Below are 19,458 nucleotides of genomic sequence, written 5' to 3'. Positions count from 1 at the left end.
ATGTCCTTAGGTTAGTTACGTTTAAGTAGTTCTACGTTCTAGGGGACTGATGACCTCACAAGTTAAGTCTCATTGTGCTCAGAGTCATCTGAACCACTTGAACTCGTCGGAATTCTGTGATCTCCGAGGAGGAACTGCAGTTCTGTGTTTTCACTGCCTGGAATTCCAACATATGCCACTCACTTTGCGAGGTGCCGGGGCTAGCAGTGTAATTAACACTAAATTCTTCTAGAATCTACATATGTAAATGATGCTCTAAGTCCCCCTATTCTAACTCCGACTTTTGCTGTTGCACATGGTTTAAAAAGAAACGCGAACTGACTGTAATCGACCCTGCAAGTGGAGTAGAAAAGAGTTTGGCACCTGCAATAATTTATTTTGATAAATTTAGTAAAATAAAGGAAAGTTTCATTAACGTAGTGAGTTGCTCTACCGATTAACAGAATGAAAGTTCTGTCCAAAATAACAATATGATTTATTATGACTAAACTCAAAATAATAGACAAAACACGTGAAACATTTACAATACATCAAATTGGCACAAAACTGGATACTCAAATAAATGTTGTGAAAGTGAAGTTGTCCCTAAACTAGATTGTGACATTTATGACGAAGTGGCATGTGGAGCCAATTCCTTGCAACTCAAATCTTAAGAGAGACAGACAGCCAACCCAACATTAATTGCCGCTACAGTAGTGAGAACTCAGACAATGAACATCCAAGACAGAACCACGTTGTAAGCAGGCTGTTTAGGTTCTTATATTGGTAACGCCGCCGCCACGTAGCGCTCTGTATGAAAATCACTGGCTGCGCTGTGTGCAGTCTGTGGCTGGTTGGCATTGTTGTAATACTCGCCATTGTAGCGTTGGGCAGTTGGCTGTTAGCAGCGCGTAGCGTTGTGCAGTTGGAGGTGAGCCGTCAGTAGTGGTGGATGTGGGGAGAGAGACGGCAGAATTTTGAGAGCGGACGATCTGGACGTGTATCCGTCAGAAAGAGTAAATTTGTATTATTGGATGTCATGAACTGCTATATATATTATGACCTTCGAACACTATTAAGATAAATACATTGTTTGTTCTCTATTAAAATCTTTCATTTGCTAACTGTGCCTATCAGTAGTTAGTGCTTTCAGTAGTTTGAATCTTTTATTTAGCTGGCAGTAGTGGCGCTCGCTGTATTGCAGTAGTTCGAGTAACGAAGATTTTTGTGAGGTAAGTGATTTGTGAAAGGTATGGGTTAATGTTAGTCAGGGCCATTATCTTGTAGGGATTATTGAAAGTCAGACTGCGTTGCGCTAAAAATATTGTGTATCAGTTTAAGCACAGTCATGTATAATTTTTCCAAGGGGACGTTTCAACGTAAGAAAAGATGGGAACAGGCGCGATCTGCCGAGCTCTGATTATCACAGTGCAAATTCCCTAATGTGCCGTTGCTGCGGACATACATTACCAAGCTGTCTTCTTAACTGCAAGGACACAATCTGGCGTACCAGAAGCGATGGCTGGTTGCTTCGACGTCCCGTCGTGGTGATGATAATGTCGCGAGTATAGCCCGAAACAAATTATCCTGGTCTGGTTGTTCCAGACTAAAGACTTCCTATCAATACAAATACGCCTCTGAGGGAGATGAAGAAGGCCCGCCACATAATCACTGACGGTACAGTGACTGATTTTAATGAGCGAAGTCACACAGTAACTCCGATACAGTCAACTTTAGCCAAAACTGCTCAAGACAGACAACATCGGCCGCTTGTACGCAAAATACTCAATTGCCAACTGTACTCAGAAAGTTACGCTGAAGTCGAAACTTCAGCTACTTTGTCAAACAGTTACAATTAAATAAAAGTATATTAGACAGCCAACGGAAGGCATGTTGTCCAGAGCAGCGAGAGCTTATTCTTGTAACCTACTCCGACCGAAAGGGGAGAGCCGACTCTCTCAAGAGCACCCGTACAAGCCGAACACAGAACATTCCCGCCCCCACGACAGTGGCCATGGTTAAACGTTCCAATCAGCAACTCTAAAACCGGCGGAAAATTCCACTCTATTACCGAAGCACAACCATTCTAACAATGGAGATTCTTGGCGCCAATTTCTGCGCCGATTTTGCTACGTCATGGAGCTATGCCCCGAGCAAGCCAACCACAGTTACGATTTTGCAGAAAACGCGGGAATTTGCCCGCCAAGACTGCCTGGGAACACAAGTCATTCCCACGCCTCACTGGTAGCCCGCCAGAATGTGTTTTCACTAAGTTTCTGCAAAGTAACGGAATCTCTAGCCCAGCCGCTCCTTCAGGCCCCTGCGGGCGTGTCTCCGCTGCTATACTGACAATGTCGGCCTCTGGAAAGCAACCACTTGACTCCCTCACACCCGTCGGCTTAACCCTTCCAAGATCAGCCTAGCCCGCCTGTCACCGGACCACCCAGGTGACGAGAGACACTGCGTGGGAAGTCCGCGTGTGAAGGAATAGCAACTTTTCACTGCATGCAATTAGAGAGGAAAATCGAATTACTCAGAGTAAGATAGAAATATGAGAGGGGGCTTCTGCCACCTCTCAACTTCTATAATCAACCATACCTCTGTGATGTCGTCAGTCATACGATGACACCGCCACCTGAGAGATCGATACGCCGGATGCGATTCTCCCGATAAACGGAACAGAAGAATGGCTGTGCTAGCCAAAGAGTACACAGCCAGTCACAGTACTTACGCTCGCTGCGAGGCGCCGCTAGGCCACTTCACATGCAGCAGGATAGTAGTGCGGTTGTGCCAGTCTACAGTTCGTAGCCGCGCTCAGTGCGCAGCCATCGCTGATGTTAGTCATCGCCTGTAGCTCAATCATTGCTGCCATCGAGTCTTTGTAGCTCCGTTCCAAGTTAGTCTTCAAATTCACCAGATTCGACATTCATGATACTAGAGATTAATTCGTCACTGCAAGATTTGTGACTTGTACATAATGTCATTCTACAGACGCTCAGTCTAGTCGCGTCTTCTATAATTGTCAACCAATTGATCATGGACTACAGCAAAGTTAAGTAATAAATAATTTCTTATTTTGTATTCCTGCTAATTAATTGTGTTTTCCTGTTGTAGTTAGCGAGCACCCTTGGCATAGTAGAACCCACGTTTCCACCTCCTTGGCTGCCTCATATTTGGCACCTCATGTTGATGGATTCGATTATGGTCGAAGATCGAGAGCCATCAACCTCCATGAGTCAACCATGTAGTTCATAAGCTTTATGGATGTGCTGACTCTGCAGTTGCTTTCTTTTACTCTTAGACGCACGCACCAAGTTTTATCTGTGACCAACGTTCTTGTTGCCGACAGCGTTATCTCTGACGCACGTCCGTTTCAAGTGGTTTAAATTCTGCCAGTGACTTACGTCGAAGATACGATATTGCAGTGCCTATGTTGTTAAGAACAATTCAATGTGCCTTCGGACATGGAATCATATCCGAAGGAACATTGCATCATTCTTTTTAACAAGGCAGGAACTGCAGTATCATATTTGTCCATCGATACCAGGCAATGACTTTCAATTAAAATGTCCTCCCCTGTACGGGAATTAATAACGCGTGTACGACTACAGGCTGCGACGCACCAACGACGACATATGGAAATTTGGGTCCGGCCGTAAGTCGTACACGGATGACCTAAACGGTCAGTCTGCGTTTGGCTGGGCAGCAGTGCGCACCGCGCTCGGCCGTCCACGCCGCTGCGCGCGCGGGGTGTTTTGTTTACTTCCTCGTCACCGCGCTTGTCAGTCGAACAAGCTCTAATGGCCAACTCTTTCAGGAAGAACATTCTTAAGTTCACCTTCTCAAATGAATACGCACGACCCAAAGCACTGGCCGTCGAACGCTTCCTACGCGAAGACGTGAAGATCCCCCGTGACGAACTCATCGGCATACACCTATCGATCATCATTACCAGCGTCGTTTATGTTAAGATGACTTCCGACGCTGCCTGCAACGAGATTATTCAAAGGACGCGACATGGACTAAAATTTCGGCACTCCGACGGAAACATCGGGCCTGTGGATGTCGACTATGCAGGACTTGGCCTTCGGACGATCCGTGTATTCGAACTGCCTTTCGAGGTGAATGAAGATGAAGTCATCGCGGCGCTAAGCCCGTTCGGAAAAGTCCAGAGCCACGTAGCCGAGACATGGGCACAGTTTACGACGTATCCGGCGCTTAATGGTGTGAGACAAGTCCGAATCGATCTCAAACGGCACGTTCCATCGTACATTTCTATCGGCGGCTGCCGTGCGGTGGTCATTTACGACGGACAACCTCGAACATGTTCCGGTTGTGGCCAAGAAGGCCACGTCCGTAATGAATGCCTGCAACGCCGCATCACACAACTAAGGCCCGACGATACGAACACCGACAGAACCACGACCACCCTTCCAGTCACCTATGCGGCGACACTGCACGTCCAGCCCACACAAGACGCCGTTCATGAGCGTCTCTCTGGTCCGATACACCCGCCCGTGAACATGTCCAACAGCGGGACACACCCACGCTAGAAGATCACAAGGATACCAGTGAGAGTGTTCTGGAGAATGACGACCGCATCATAGCACCCGCGGCTTTTGTACCGGAACGACGTGAATCTCTTCCTTCCTCAGACACCGAAACTCATTGCCGAAAGCAGAAGTCACCCAAACGACGAAAAAAACGCCGCAAGACATCAGAATCGACCATTGAGCCCCGTCCGCAGGACGAAGAGATGGCACATCACCCTGACGGAGTACACGATAACACTTTCTCCCTTGCCACGGAGACGCGTCATCCACAAGACGGTGAACCGTCCAACAGAGATCGTGCGCACGCCCCGCGCCCAGAAGCCATGGAACATAGCACGCCTGTTGTCACCGACGCAATTGAGCCGACTCGGTCAGCGCTGCCACCTCTCGCCGATGTCAAACCTGTCGGACATTTTTCATGGGCGGATGACACGGATTTCCCACCTCCATCTGATGCGGAAATGAGATCTGTTCCTCCGTTAGACCAACACTAAAATGGAGGAAGTTTCTACGGCGACTCCTGCGACTTCTATGGACTTCCAGCATCCACCACAACAATCTTCACCAGCTACGAACCTATCGGCAGCACGGAGCTCCCATCAGGCGTTCCGAATAGTTACTATCAATACTAATAATACCGGCTCCCACGCTAAACTTCAATTGCTCCGTGACACGCTAAGAGCAGCGGACATCGACATCGCCCTGTTACAAGAACTGAGGACAGCAACTTGGACTGGGTGTTATGGATATGAGACGTACGCCGCCCCTGCAGATATGGAACACACAGGTGCAGCCATCCTCCTCCGAGAAGGGATTGCAGTTTCCGATGTCGCATACCTCACAACAGCGCGAGGGGTGGCCATAACAGTTGAAGGACTCAAAATCGTAAATCTCTACGCCCCATCGGGCACTGATAAACGGAGGGATCGCTCCCAGTTCTACGCAGAAGATATCACACCTTTATTCCTCGGCCGTAGGTGGAGATTTCAACTGTGTTCTCGAGCGCACAGACCAATACCCCCATTTCACCACATGTCCGGAACTTCGCTTCCTCGTCCGCCGCCTTCGTCTCCTCGACACTTGGCGAGTGGTACACGGCGACCGCCCGGGGTATACACACATCACGAGCCACTCCGCCAGCCGACTTGATAGAATATACATTTCTAACGCTCTAAAATCAGTCTCCTCGACGCGGAACGTTGGCCGTCTGCCTTTTCGGATCATGACATCTACATCTGTACCATGAACCTACGTCGACAATCTATATGGCACAGTGCAGGACCTTGGAAACTCAATGTCGTGCTACTGCGGGACCCTGAATGTCGACAACAGGTCACCGACACGTGGCACACCTGTGTTCAACGACTTATGCGTTACGAGACCACACTGCAGTGGTGGTTGCTGTGCGCCAAACCGGCCATCCGACGCGCATTGACATACTATGGCAGAGCCAAAGCCAGGTGGAATCACCATACAACTGATTTCTACTATAGCGCTCTACGGGAAATCATGGATCAACCTCCGTCCCCGGATCGTCTAAAAGAAGCTCAACGCATCAAGGCAAAGATTTTAACCTTGACCAGATGCCGTCTAGAGGGAGCCATTGTACGAGCACGCAGCCAAGATAGGATTAACGGTGTAGAACCTTCTATGCATCATATTATTCAAAATGTTCGTCGACGCCGAGAGGCTTTAATGACAACTTTAGACTTACCTGGTGGACGACGGCTGACTTCGCAAGCTACCATTGCGGATGCATTCACAACGCACTATAGACTTTTCTATCAAGAAGTACCTGCCGGTTCAGAGGCCATTGCTGAGGTTGCCCAGGTGACTCTTGGTACTCTAAACGCAGCAGCTGCAACCCTCCTGACTTCTGAAGTGACCACCGACGACGTCCAAGGCGCTGTGGCCAAAGGGTCTCTGAATCGATCTCCCAGCCCGGATGGTTTACCTCTCGAATTTTACAAAACCTTCCAAGATTTGATGATGCCACGATGGAGGGACATGTACTGGGAACTTTTGTCCGGCGCGGCGAACCCGCCACCAATGTTCATGGAAGGCTTACTTGTACCAGTCCCGAAACCCGCAGGAGGAACACGACTCGACAGTTATGGGCCGATCACGTTATTCAATTCCGACTTCAAGATTTTCACACGCCTTCCAGAAGTGCGACTCAAACATGTCTTACGAGACATTTTTTCCCACGAACAAACATCTTTAGGCGGCTATCGTAATATACAGACAGCCCTCAGTGAATATCGAGATGTGATCGCTGTGGCAACACAATCGCGACTGCCAGGCGCTTTAATGTCCATCGACTTCAAACAAGCGTTCGACCCCGTCAATCATGCATTCCTCAACGCAGTGACGTACCGAATGGCAATTCCCCCGACGTTCACGCAAGTGATTATGCGGCTCCTTCGTGGAGCAACGTCCAGACTTCTCGTCAACGGCAGACTTACGGAACCTATACGGATTGAACGCTCAGTACGGCAGGGTTGCCCCTTGTCGACGGTGCTTTATGCCATTGCGATGGAACCACTCATTTGCGGATTACGGCGACGTTTGACAGGTATTCCACTCCGGGATCATATGTTCCGCTGCCGAGCTTACGCGGACGACTTGGCCCTCGTCGTACGTTCAGCGGCCGACGTACAAGCTGCGATGCAGTGGATTACCCGTTACAGTGCAGGGGCAGGGAGCGCTATGAACGTGGCAAAATCATGCGCCATGAAGATCGGCCGCGGCCTTCCCGCAGACAGCGTAGTCCCATTTTAACTGGTGGAAAAAAGTGGTTCAAATGGCTCTGAGCACTATGGGACGCAACATCTTAGGTCATAAGTCCCCGAGAACTTAGAACTACTTAAACCTAACTAACCTAAGGACATCACACACACCCCTGCCCGAGGCAGGATTCGAAGCTGCGACCGTAGCAGCCTCGCGGTTCCGGATTGCAGCTTAACTGGTGGATACCCTTCGCTGTCTCGGGTTGATGTACACGCGAGACATTCGCCGCACCTCGGCGATCAATTTTCGGGCGCTGCTGCAACGCGCCCGGGCCAACATACAAAATCACATACTACGCCCGCTGAATATGTGCCAGAGAGTCACCTTCGTCAATACCCATCTGGCAGCCCGGATACCCCATATAGCGCAGATTCTGCCCATCACTGCGACAATGGCGGCCAGCTTACGGGCGGCTTTCGACTATTTCATTTGCTCTGGACACATCTTCAAAGTCCAGTATGAAGCTCTCACCTTACCGAAGCGGGATGGTGGCCTCGATCTGGTTAATGTGAGGGCCAGGACTACGGCACTTTACACCAATACTATGCTCCGGTTACGGAAAAGCCAAAATGCTAGTTTTACTGGAATGTTGACCACCGAGCTCGCACCTGTTTCGCGACGCCCACCGACGTATTTGGCACACATTCCACCTCCGATGTCACATATCGGCCGTTTCTTTTTGGAGTACAGCTACATATGCACCGAGCTCCCCAGGACCAGGAAGACGACCACCCGCGACATCTACCGCCTTCTCCGGAAGTCTCCACCCCGCAACCCCGTCGAAACACGTCACCCCCAGGTTTCATGGCCTACAGTTTGGAAAACGATCTACCTACCATATCACACCACTGACACCACCTCTATGTGGTACCTTCTCGTCAACGGCAAGTATACTACAAGACAGAAACTGCATCGCATCGCACTGGTGGACTCACTCCTGTGCCTCCAGTGCAATATCGAAGATACAGATTTACATCGTTTTGAGTGTGGGCCAGCAGCAGCTGTCTGGACTCTCGTACAGAAGATTGTGGCTTTCTATCTGCGAGTACCACCACATCACGTTTCTCCTACCATGATGATATATCCCGACACGACCTACTTTCCATTGGCTAAGTGGCACGCCATCACATGGATCAGTGGCATGGCTGTCAACTGCCTCTTCCGGGACGACATCGTCGATCCGGAGGACTTTTGGACACGCCTCCAAGTTCATCACCACACCCTTCGCCGACATCGACACTATCGGGCCACTTTCGCGAACTATTTACAGAGTATTTTCACCAACCCGCCTCAAAGCTGGAATCTCAACGAACCGTGCCAACCAAGACTGGACGATCCCACGATCCCCTTCAATGGTCAATGATAGAATGCGTTTTGTTCTGATGGCGCGCCAAAGTGGAACATTTGTGCGGAAAGTATTCCTATTTTATTTCACTTCTCTTTTCTCCTCCTCCTCAAAGTTTTTTTCTCCTTACACATGTTTATCCTCTTAACACATAGCTCTCTATCTGCAGCCTATTTGTTTTCTTTCTCCTGTGCTCCCAAAAAAAAAAAAAAAAAAAAAAATATATATATATGTTGCTGCTGATGGTGAGACTGTATACTCATTTATGTTAACGAAAAAAATAAAAATAAAAAAAGAAAGCCGTTGCGGAAATATAGCTACCTTTTATGTTTTCCGTTTTCAAAGGATATTGTGTTACTTTATGAAGAAGTCTTTTATTTTCATACACAAGAGGTTAAAAAAAATTTTAAAAAAAACAAAAAAAATTAAAAAGAAGTTGGTTGAGCACTTGCCCGCGAAAGGCATAGGTCCCGAGTTCGAGTCTCGGTCGGGCACACATCAAATAAAAAAAATAAAAAATAAAAAAACAAAAAAACAAAAAATAAAAAAAGAAGAGAAAACGGTTAAGGCAACAGCTCGCGTAAAGTGGGAAATTCGGGTTCGAGTCCCGGTCCAGCAAAAATTTTCGTTATCATTATTCCCTTATACAGCTAACGGTTGTTCGTATTCGTAACCTCGAAAAAATTTCATTTACACGTTGAAGTTGGCTGTAAGGGTATCATCCGAATTATCGGAAGAACATACAATGCTCTCCCAGGTGCACGCCCTGGAGGTGACGGAAAAGCATGTCGATAATTTGTTAACCACCAAGGGCGCACAAACCTTCGGTTTCCTTTGATCGTCAGGTGGAGTTCGTTGCACAATGTGAGATCTTGTAAAGACCTGTACCGACTACTTGGACTAAAAAGATGTAATGAAGCTTCATCACTAATAATACGTAGCGTCGGGTAAAGGGCGGTATCTATAGCCTTTTTAACGAAATCTTCACCATATTCTTTCCTTTGGCAGTATCTAAGTGTTTTCAACTAAATCCTCGCCATATTCTTTCCTTTATCAGATGAAAGTAATACCAGAGGATATGAAAAGCTGTAAGTTAAAGACTTACGTAGAAAAATGCAAGGATGGACATTTAACCCGCTTCCGGAATTAGAATACAGCGGTTACAGTTACACTTTGAATTAGACACACCTGCATTGGATCGTCATTTTATTATCAACTTCCGACCTTTACTCTTTGCCAGAATACTAGAGTTTGAGAATTGCTCATGAAAAATCTCACCACTGTTCTTAAATGAACCAGTAATGATGTTAACTTCAACTACATTATACACACCCTTTCATTTACATAATTCGGCATAATTTACTTGAATGATCCATATAACGACGAAGTGACGCAACGCTTTCAAGCAACAAATCAAGTGGCGACAATTAACTACCACTGTCACGTGATCGCAAGACCGGGCAAGTGGGGGACAGGAAAATCACACTGTCTTGCTTGCGGAGAGGGGCTGGTTATATATCTTGGACATATTGTATGTATGGATTGTTATTCCTAAGTCTTTAAATCGCACGACTAAATTTATTGGCCGGCCGATGTGGCCGAGCGGTTCTAGGCACTTTAGTCCGGAACCGCGCTGCTGCTACGGTCACAGGTTCGAATCTTGCCTCGAGCATGGATGTGTGTGATGTCCGTAGGTTAGTTAGGTTGAAGTAGTTCTAAGTCTAGGGGACTGATGATCTCAAATGTTAAGTTCCATAGTGCTTACAACCATTTGAACCATTTTGAACTAAATTTACTAGGGACGCGCAGTTACTTTTTACGACTCCTGAAATGCTTAATTTTTCATTTGTTTACAGTAAAATATAGAACACAGATTTGGTACTAATTGATAGAATCAGTGCGAAAGTGTTATGAAAATTCTCCGTCGGTGTCGACAGATTCTCTCCATGGAATAAGACGTTGTTTTCCTAAATAATGTTCAGCAAGTTTGAAGAGTCAGATATGTGAAGACTGTATAACGAATCGGTTTCCACCAAACCACATTTCGCATGATGACCGTAATGAAGAGATAGGAAAGATTAAGGTCTGTGCAGATGGATGGAAACAAATGATTGTTCCCTTGACTCATTTACGACTTTGACAGGTTAAAGAATAGCTAGCAGCTGGCCGCAGTGGCCGAGCGGTTCTAGGCGCTTCAATCTGGAACCGCGCGACCGCTACGGCCGCAGGTTCGAATCCTGCCTCGGACATGGATGTGTGTGATGTCCTTAGGTTAGTTAGGTTTAAGTAGTTCTAAGTTCTAGTGGACTGATGACCTCAGCTGCTAAGTCCCATAGTGCTCAGAACCATTTGGACCATTTGGATTTGAATAGCTAGCAATGGCACGAAACACCCTCCACCATCCCCTGCACAATGGCTTGCGGAGTATGTATGTAGATGTAGGTGCCTGATTTTGTACGAAGGTGATATTTTCTTAAAACAAACTGGATGATATGACAATTTGTATCGAGTAGTTTTCTTCGTAAATAACAGTGTCATCTGCGGAAAGATGAAGCTGGAAACTATTGGCTTGGCCCTTGTAACAAATAATGCTAATTGTAATGGTCATATTACATTCCATCTGGGAACTTAAGATATTATTTATGTATCCGCAGATGATTCTCCATCTAGGATACCAGGTTAAGGAGTGAGTGTCAAAACATTTTCATTCCACTCGAAAATCTGTTTAGATATCGGCTATGAAAACATTTCCTGTGGAAGATGTCCGTCTGGTACTGGATTTTAGCTTTTTCTAGAAAATTATCACCGAATGACTTGCTTACCTGCCTGTATGGTACGTAGGATGTCATTTTGAAGAACGCTGGTTTCAAAGAAGAAGGCAATTTCGTTCAAGGTAAATCATCAGGTTTGAACTCAGAACATGGTCTAGAATACTGCTACAAATAAAAGAAGGCTTGCTTTTAAAATTCCGATACATCACTTTCGACAGCGTCACAGTATATATATATATATATATATATATATATATATATATATATATATATATATATATATATATATATATGTTGTTGTTGTGGTCTTCAGTCCTGAGACTGGTTTGATGCAGCTCTCCATGCTACTCTATCCTGTGCAAGCTTTTTCATCTCCCAGTACCTACTGCAACCTACATCCTTCTGAATCTGCTTAGTGTATTCATCTCTTGGTCTCCCTCTGCGATTTTTACCCTCCACGCTGCCCTGAAATACTAAATTGGTGATTCCTAGATGCCTCAGAATATGTCCTACCAACCGATCCCTTCTTCTAGTCAAGTTGTGCCACAAATTTCTCTTCTCTTCAATTCTATTCAATACCTCCTCATTAGTTATCTACCCATCTAATCTTCAGCATTCTTCTATAGCACCACATTTCGAAAGCTTCTATTCTCTTCTTGTCCAAACTATTTATCGTCCATGTTTCACTTCCATACATGGCTACACTCCATACAAATACTTTCAGAAATGACTTCCTGACACTTAAATCAATACTGGATGTTAACAAATTTCTCTTCTTCAGAAACGCTTTCCTTGCCATTGCCAGCCTACATTTTATATCCTCTCTACTTCGACCATCATCAGTTATTTTGCTCCCCAAATAGCAAAACTCCTTTACTACTTTAAGTGCCTCATTTCCTAATCTAATTCCCTCAGCATCACCCGACTTAATTAGACTACATTCCATTATCCTTGTTTTGCTTTTGTTGATGTTCATCTTATATCCTCCTTTCAAGACACTGTCCATTCCATTCAACTGCTCTTCCAAGTCCTTTGCTGTCTCTGACAGAATTACAATGTCATCGGCGAACCTCAAAGTTTTTATTTCTTCTCCATGAATTTTAATACCTACCCCGATTTTTTCTTTTGTTTCCTTTACTGCTTGCTCAATATACAGATTGAACAACATCGGGGAGAGGCTACAACCCTGTCTTACTCCCTTCCCAACCACTGCTTCCCTTTCATGTCCCTCGACTCTTATAACTGCCATCTGGTTTCTGTACAAATTGTAAATAGCCTTTCGCTCCCTGTATTTTACCCCTGCCACCTTTAGAATTTGAAAGAGAGTATTCCAGTCAACATTGTCAAAAGCTTTCTCTAAGTCTACAAATGCTAGAAATGTAGGTTTGCCTTTCCTTAATCTTTCTTCTAAGATAAGTCGTAAGGTCAGTATTGCCTCACGTGTTCCAGTGTTTCTACGGAATCCAAACTGATCTTCCCCGAGGTTGGCTTCTACTAGTTTTTCCATTCGTCTGTAAAGAATTTGTGTTAGTATTTTGCAGCTGTGACTTATTAAGCTGATAGTTCGGTAATTTTCACATCTGTCAACACCTGCTTTCTGTGGGATTGGAATTATTATATTCTTCTTGAAGTCTGAGGGTATTTCGCCTGTTTCATACATCTTGCTCACCAGATGGTAGAGTTTTGTCAGGACTGGCTCTCCCACGGCCGTCAGTAGTTCCAATGGAATATTGTCTACTCCGGGGGCCTTGTTTCGACTCAGGTCTTTCAGTGCTCTGTCAAACTCTTCACGCAGTATCATATCTCCCATTTCATCTTCATCTACATCCTCTTCCATTTCCATAATATTGTCCTCAAGTACATCGCCCTTGTATAGACCCTCTATATACTCCTTCCACCTTTCTGCTTTCCCTTCTTTGCTTAGAACTGGGTTTCCATCTGAGCTCTTGATATTCATACAAGTCGTTCTCTTATCTCCAAAGGTCTCTCTAATTCTCCTGTAGGCGGTATCTATCTTACCCCTAGTGAGATAGGCCTCTACATCCTTACATTTGTCCTCTAGCCATCCCTGCTTAGCCATTTTGCACTTCCTGTCGATCTCATTTTTGAGACGTTTGTATTCCTTTTTGCCTGTTTCACTTACTGCATTTTTATATTTTCTCCTTTCATCATATATATATATATATATATATATATATATATATATATATATATATATATATATTATTGTTGTTTTCAACACCTTGTATAAAGGTGGGCTGTCAGCAGCATAATACACTGCTCTTCAGCCGAGAGTGATACAATATAAAACATAATGGAGGTGCAAATGATACAAGACAAATGGTGGGTAAAAAACGGTAGACACTGAAAAACAATAAACACGAAGCCGTTCACGCTGGACAAGAAAAAACACTAAAACCTGTTGACACGGCTCACATAACACGGACGACTGCGACGGCAGAGGTGAACAGTGATGGCGAAAGAACACTAAACACAAAATGAAGGCACACACACGAGACACTGATGGCGATGATCTCCAGCGTGTGAATGTTCACTGAGTGTGTACGAGTCCAGGGACCTGCCAAGGGAGAATGAGGGGGGAGGGAGAGGGAGAGGGGAGAGCAGAGATGCCAAGGGTAGGGGAGATAGGGGGGAGGAAGGAAGGGAGGAAAGGGGTGTGGAAGCCCAGGGGAAGAGGGGTGGAGGAGGGGGGATGGGGGGGGGGGAAAGGAGAGAGAAGGGAGGGAGGGTGCCCAAAGGAAAAATCACAGGAAGTGGGAGGGGAGGATCAAAGTTGATAGGAGGGGTAGATGGAGGGGAGGAGGGCATCATCAGGGAGGGAGAGCTGGCAGAAGCCACCTTGGGAGAGGGTAAGAAGGGTGGAGAGATGGAGACCAGGTGGGACGTGGGAATACAGGCGCAGCAGCGGGCTCGGGTGGGAGAGGATTGGGGAGACAAGCGGGTGAGGAGGATCGAGTTTTCAGGAGGTGTAGAGGATCCATATCCATTCGAGGAAAAGGAGGAGGTGGGGGAACGGAATTAGGTCATACCGGATCCGTGTGGGGGAGGGGAGACGGAGGCGATATGCGAGGCGGAGAGCATGGCGTTCGAGGATCTGAAGGGATTTATAAAAGGTAGGGGGGCAGAGATCCAGGGCAGATGGGCGTAACAGAGGATAGGGCGGATGAGGGATTTGTAGGTATGGAGTATGGTGGAGGGGCCCAGACCACACATATGGCCGGAAAGGAGCTTGAGTCACGGTACATATTTCTCCCAAAGATATATCTGGAGTGACGACCACGTTTTCATCGTGAATGAAACAGTTTTTGACCTAATTATCTCCGACAATAGATACTATAAATTTATTGTGCCATGAGCAAAACAATTTCTTATACAGGGTGGTCGATTGATAGTGACCAGGCCAAATATCTCACGAAATAAGCATCAAACGAAAAAACTACAAACAACGAAACTCGTCTAACTTAAAGGGGGAAACCAGATGGCGCTATGGTTGGCCCGATAGATGACGCTGCGATAGGTCAAACGGATATCAACTGCATTTTTTAAGTAGGAACCCCCATTTTTATTACATATTCGTGTAGTACGTAAAGAAATATGAACATTTTAATTGGACCACTTTTTTCGCTTTGTGATAGATGGCGCTGTAATAGTGAGAAACATATAAGTAAGTGGTATCACGTGACATTCCGCCAGTGCGGAGGGTATTTGCGTCGTGATACATTACCCTTGTTAAAATGGACCGTTTACCAATTGTGGAAAAGGTGGATATCGTGTTGTTGTATGGCTATTGTGATCAAAATGCCCAACAGGCGTGTGCTATGTATGCTGCTCGGTATCCTGGACGACATCATCCAAATGTCCGGACCGTTCGCCGGATAGTTACGTCATTTAAGGAAACAGGAAGTGTTCACCCACATGTGAATCATCAACTACGACCTGCAATAAATGATGATGCCCAAGTAGACGTTTTAGCTGCTGTCACGGCTAATCCGCATATCAGTAGCAGACAAATTGCGCGAGAATCGAGAATCTCAAAAACGTCGGTGTTGAGAATGCTACATCAACATCGATTGCACACGTACCATATTTCTATGCACCAGGAATTGCATGGCGACGACTTTGAACGCCGTGTACAGTTCTGCCACTGGGCAGAAGAGAAATTACGGGCCGATGACAGATTCTTTGCACGCGTGCTATTTAGCGACGAAGCATAATTCACCAACAGCGGTAACGGAAACCGGCATAATATGCACTATCGGGCAACGGAAAATCGACGATGCCTGCGACAAGTGGAACATCAGCGACCTTGGCGGGTTAATGTATGGTGCGGCATTATGGGAGGAAGGATAATTGTCCCCCAGTTTATCGATGACAATCTAAATGGTTCAATGTATGCTGATTTCCTACGCCATGTTCTACCGATGTTACTACAAGATGTTTCACTGTGTGACAGAATGGCGATGAACTTCCAACATGATGGATATCCGGCACATAGCTCGCTTGCGGTTGAAGCGGTATTGAGTAGTTTATTTCATGACAGGTGGATTGGTCGTCGAAGCACCATACCATGCCCGCACGTTCACCGGATGTGACGTCTCCGGATTTCTTTCTGTGGGGAAAGTTGAAGGATATTTGCTATCGTGATCCACCGACAACGCCTGGCAAAATGCGTCAGCGTATTGTCAATGCATGTGCGAACATTACGGAAGGCGAACTACTCGCTGTTGAGAAGAATGTCGTTACATGTATTGCCAAATGCATTGAGGTTGATGCACATCATTTTGAGCATATATTGCATTAATGTGGTATTTACAGGTAATCACGCTGTAACAGCTTGCGTTCTCAGAAAGGATAAGTTTACAAAGGTACATGTATCACATTGGAACAACCGAAATAAAATGTTGAAACGTACCTACGTTCTGTATTTTAATTTAAAAAACCTACCTGTTATCAACTGTTCGTCTAAAATTGTGAGCCATATATTTGTCACTATTACAGCGCCATCAATCACAAAGCGAAAAAAGTTGTCCAACTAAAACATTCATATTTCTTTACGTTCGATACGAATATGTAATAAAAAATGGGTGTTCCTATTTAAAAAAAACGCAGTTGATATCCGTTTGACCTATGGCAGCGCCATCTAGCGGGCCAACCATAGCGCCATCTGTTTTCCCCCTTGAAGCTAGACAAGTTTCGTTCTTTGTAGTTTTTTCGTTTGACGCTTATTTCGTGAGATATTTGGCCCCGTCACGATCATTGGACCACCCTTTATGTTCATTCGTACGTGTTACGGTGACTTGCTATTAAGGTGTATAGTTTTACGTATTCTTCCTAGAGAGGATGACATCCATGAATTTATGGAATAAGTGCGTCAATGTTCCACTCGTGCTATGAGGCCTAAGGAAATATTGGCCAACTGGGAAGATGCCGTCTTGATGCAGCAGATATTTTTGTTGAAGCGATCAGAATGTAATGAACACAATTCCAAACCGAAGTCTATTCTCAAGCGATATTTTACTTGTAGTTCGGCAAAAGAATACAAGTAGTCCACTGATTATGGTGAAACACCACTAATGCACTTACAAACATGTCAGTCACTCTACATGCGAAACTTCCACGATTAGAACAGGTTGGGTGTGTGTATGTAGGTGAGGCAGTGGGGGGAGGGGGGGGGGGGCACGTGAGGAAATGCTTAAGAATAACGTTATGGGAGAAGAAACAAGGAAGAATTCGTAAGAATGGGGAGAGTTAGTGAGACAAGGAGTGTGTGCGTGTGTGTGTATGTGTGTGTGAGAGAGAGAGAGAGAGAAAGAGAGAGAGAGAGACATACCGGGATTATGGGCATCACGAAACGTCGATCTGTGTCACAGTGTCTCAGCCACTCGTCGAGCAGAGACTGTGACGCCGTGTGCGTGGTCAATGAAGTCATAGTTCACTTTTTGCCGCACCTTTCACGTCACGCGCCGCATCGCCTGGTGACGACACGAGCAAGCCATATAGACGCTAATGACCTCGTTAAAATGTATCTAATGACGTAATTAACAAGAAGTCAATACGTGCGTGTAACAAGCGGCCACAAGTCAGTGTTACTGAGATTTATGTCGCTGTTAGCCTGCAGGCAAAACCAGGGGTAGCACAAAGAAGTTTTATGCGGTCTGCACGCTTATTTACGGCGTCTCGGTTTTTGCTCTCGTGCCACGTGTCACAGTTTGACGATCGCGCCCGTCTGTCTCCGATAGACTCTTGCGCTAACGACCTCGTTAAAATTTTGTGTGATGAAATAGTCGCGAGCGAAATTCAATTAGTGACATGTTCAATTGGCTTTTGGCGTGAGTACTCAGTTCAGCCTAATGAAGTGTCCGTCGCTCTGTGTTTGTACTTTCAACTCAAATGCTCTGGATAGAGGCGTGACGCAGCCGTAGATCATCGTTTGTCCGGTGTCTCACAGCTGAGGACAAAACATTGCTATCATGCCGGTTGCATCAGGTGACGACGAATTAAAGCATACAATAGGTACGAATGGCATCTGTGGGACTATCAGTACACTTTCATATCAATAGTATCTCGACACCCGTATATAATACGGAACTGACAACTAGACATCACGACAGGCGTACCAACCAGTTTAAAAGGCGTCGGGGAGTATTGTGTTAGAAACAGAGAAGCAGTGAGTGACAGTGGTATGGCTCGGTCAGCAGAGCTTAGTGACTTCGGGGATGGACACGACATTGAAAGCCACATGATTAACAAATCCATTAGTGACATTTCAACCCTTCTAAAGCTGCTCAGATCGACTGCTGGTGGTATGATTTTGAAACAAACTTGGAGCAAGAACCACAACTTAAGCAAGATCAGGCAGACCTCATAAACGAGGTCTGTTCAAAAAATTTCGAAACATTCGTACTCTGGCGCCAATGGTATGTTGGAACGAAATGCGGTTGGCATCTCTGCACACGCCAGTGTTTAATGTGTAACTGCCGGAATTTTCATTGTTATATGTCTGTTATTTATTGTTCAGAACTGTGTTGAGTAGAACGTTGTGTCGCACACTTTGGGAATTTCGAGATCGCAGAGTTAGAGGAGCAACGCGTCTGAATTAAATTTTGCGCGAAACTCAAGAAAATCTTTACTCAGACACACCAAATGATCAAGGAAGCCTACGGCGGTGGTGCTTAAGCAGTAATCGGTGTTGCAAATGAGTCACGCGGTGTAAAAATGGCAGGACGGAAGTTAAAGATGACCCTCGTTTCTTCGACGACTACCGACGACGCTCATGTCAGGAACGTCAACGAAATTGCGCGTTCCAATCGAAAACTGACTGCCCGAGAGATTGCAGAAGAATGTGACATTTCAGTTGGATCATGTTATGAAATGTTGACACAGCACCTTGGAATGCATAATGTTGCCGCCAAGTTCGTCCCACTATTCATAAGTCAAGACCAGAAGACCTTCGCCTCATAATTTGTTAAGAGCTTTCGGATCGCGAAAATGACAACGAGATGTAGCTTAAGGGAATCATAACTGGCGATGAGACGTGGTCTACGGCTATGATGTTGAGACCAAGATTCAATCTTCACAAAGGGTAGGGAAACGCTCTCCAAGACCAAAATAAGGTCATCAGGTCAGGTCAAATGTCAAAGCCATGCTGATAGATTTCTTTGAAGGATTAGTTCCTCAAGAATTCTTTCCACAGGAACAAAGTGTTAATCGATGGTACGATCATTACGTATTGTGAAGCCTGCGGGAACATGTGAGGAGGAAACGGCCTGAATTGTTACGAGACAATTCACGGATCTTGCATCTCGATAATGCACCCGCACATTCATCCCTGCTGGTGCGTGACTGTTGCACAAGAAACGAAATCACTGTGCTGCCTCATCCTCCGTGATCTCCAGACCTGGCCCCTGGGGACTTTGTTGTTTCCAGAGTTGAAAAGCTGTTGAGAGAACCAAGATTTGGAACGATAGATGAGATAAAAGAAAATTCCGAGTCGGTGCAT

Source organism: Schistocerca serialis, chromosome 6 (assembly GCF_023864345.2).
Source record: "Schistocerca serialis cubense isolate TAMUIC-IGC-003099 chromosome 6, iqSchSeri2.2, whole genome shotgun sequence".
Taxonomy (NCBI): Eukaryota; Metazoa; Arthropoda; class Insecta; order Orthoptera; family Acrididae; genus Schistocerca; species Schistocerca serialis.
The sequence above is the reverse complement of the archived record's forward strand: the minus strand, read 5'-3'. Positions refer to the sequence as shown.